A 1,982-nucleotide genomic window follows, 5' to 3' on the forward strand; every position below is an offset into this window, starting at 1 on the left:
TCCAATAAAGATCCCTACAAGGAGAATTGCTCCAGCAAAGCGACAAGAGATAGAGAAGGTCATGGATGGTCTAATCAAGGAAGGGATAGTTGAAAAATCAAATAGTCCCTGGTCAGCTCCCGTTGTATTAGTCAAGAAAAAGGATGGGACCCAACGTTGCTGTGTGGACTTCAGGGCTCTTAACAGCATAACCGAAAAAGACTCATACCCACTGCCAAGAATTGATGATACTCTTGATGCCCTAAGTGGAGCCAGGTGGTTTTCAACTCTGGACTTAAAGTCAGGTTTCCATCAAGTAAAAATGGCTGAAGCAGATAGACCCAAGATAGCATTTAGTTATGGCCAAGGTCTCTGGCAATACAGAGTGATGCCATTCGGGCTCAGTAATGCTCCAGCAACATTTGAGAGGCTGATGGAATGAGTATTGGAAGGCCTACAATGGAGGATAGCCCTAGTGTACCTGGACGATGTCATCGTATTTGCAACAACTTTTGACGAGGAAATGTCCCGGCTGGAGGAAGTATTCAAGCGTTTGAAAGCAGCAAACCTCAAACTCCATCCCAAGAAATGTCATTTGCTCCAGAAAGAGGTGCTTTACTTAGGCCACATTGTTAGTGAGAATGGTGTACAAACTGATCCTTACAGTCACTACATGTATATTTATACACGAGCCATGAGCGTAGAAGTTTAGGTACTTGATTTTTCTACTGAAATAAGTGTTTAATGCGGAGGCTAGGTCTGTATATTATTCTACGCTGAATTTGAGGATAGAAATTTTTTATTAGGGAAGAGAGTTGTTTTTTAATTGGTAGGGATTGCGAACCCATAAAAGGAAAGAAGATAAAGAGGGAAAATTTGGGGACGGTGTGTACATTAGCTGGTGGTTGGATTTTGTTGTTTAGGAAATTGCGTGTAATCTTCGTTAGAAAAGTAATCGGATAGCCATTATTTAACATGTGTTATGTAGAAGGGAAATTTCTTCGTGTAAAATAAAATAATTAGAACAAAGATTAAAAATTCTGTTCAACAATGATATAACCAGATTACGTTTGAAGAAGTTGGTGGTAAAACTACTGAAATTGGTGTAAAGGCCAGTAAAAGTTATTTTACGATAAACAGAGGTTGAAAAGTGTTTACCTTCTTTTGTAATCCTGACATCTAGGAAAGGTAAAGAATCATTTTCCTCGAGTTCGTATGTGAACTTGATATTGGTGTGTTGGAAGTTAAGTTAAGGGAAAACTTGGAAACTGGCTTGATTGTCGAAACAGCAAGAAAATGTCTTCAATATGGCGTTTGTAAAGAACATGTTTGAATTCAGGTTGGCAGTTTTCTAGCCACTTGTGTTCATTATAACATAGAAAACTATTGGCTATCGTCGGGCCTAGCGGGATCCCATGGCATAAATGACGTCATTAAAGAGGAAATGGTTTAACTTAGTAGAAAGGACAAGAAGTTCCAAGAATTATTTACGTATGAAAGCAAGATACTGTCCAGTGTCAGTGGGAAAGTAAGTATGATATGAAACCAAAGATCCAACTCGGAATGAATTAATAAAATACAGAAAACTTTTAATTTGATTAAAAAAAAGCGTTTATACTCTCGCAATATGAAACCCCAGTGTCATTTGCTATAAAGACAGACTGCGTTAAATGTATAATATTTCATGTAGGGGAGACCGGGGTTAGTTGTTACAGGGGCAAGTTGAAACAGTGCCTTTAGCTCTTGTTGAGATTAATAGACGGCGATAGTTCACGGACCATCGAACACGTGATGCGCAAGCTTTGTTTTAATGGCGGCATGAATAAGATCAGTCACGAAATGAGAAAGGTATTGTTGCGTCAGCGAGGTCACGTGACTAGTGTCACGCCACTCGTTCTCTCGAACCTTCGTGAATTGTCGGGAGATTACTAGATATAGTGTTAGTTTTGTATATATATATAAGACTGTCACAACGTGACGGGATAGTGTGTGTAGGTAATGAG

This window comes from Limulus polyphemus, unplaced genomic scaffold (genome assembly GCF_000517525.1).
Source record: "Limulus polyphemus unplaced genomic scaffold, Limulus_polyphemus-2.1.2 Scaffold2818, whole genome shotgun sequence".
Classification (NCBI taxonomy): Eukaryota; Metazoa; Arthropoda; class Merostomata; order Xiphosura; family Limulidae; genus Limulus; species Limulus polyphemus.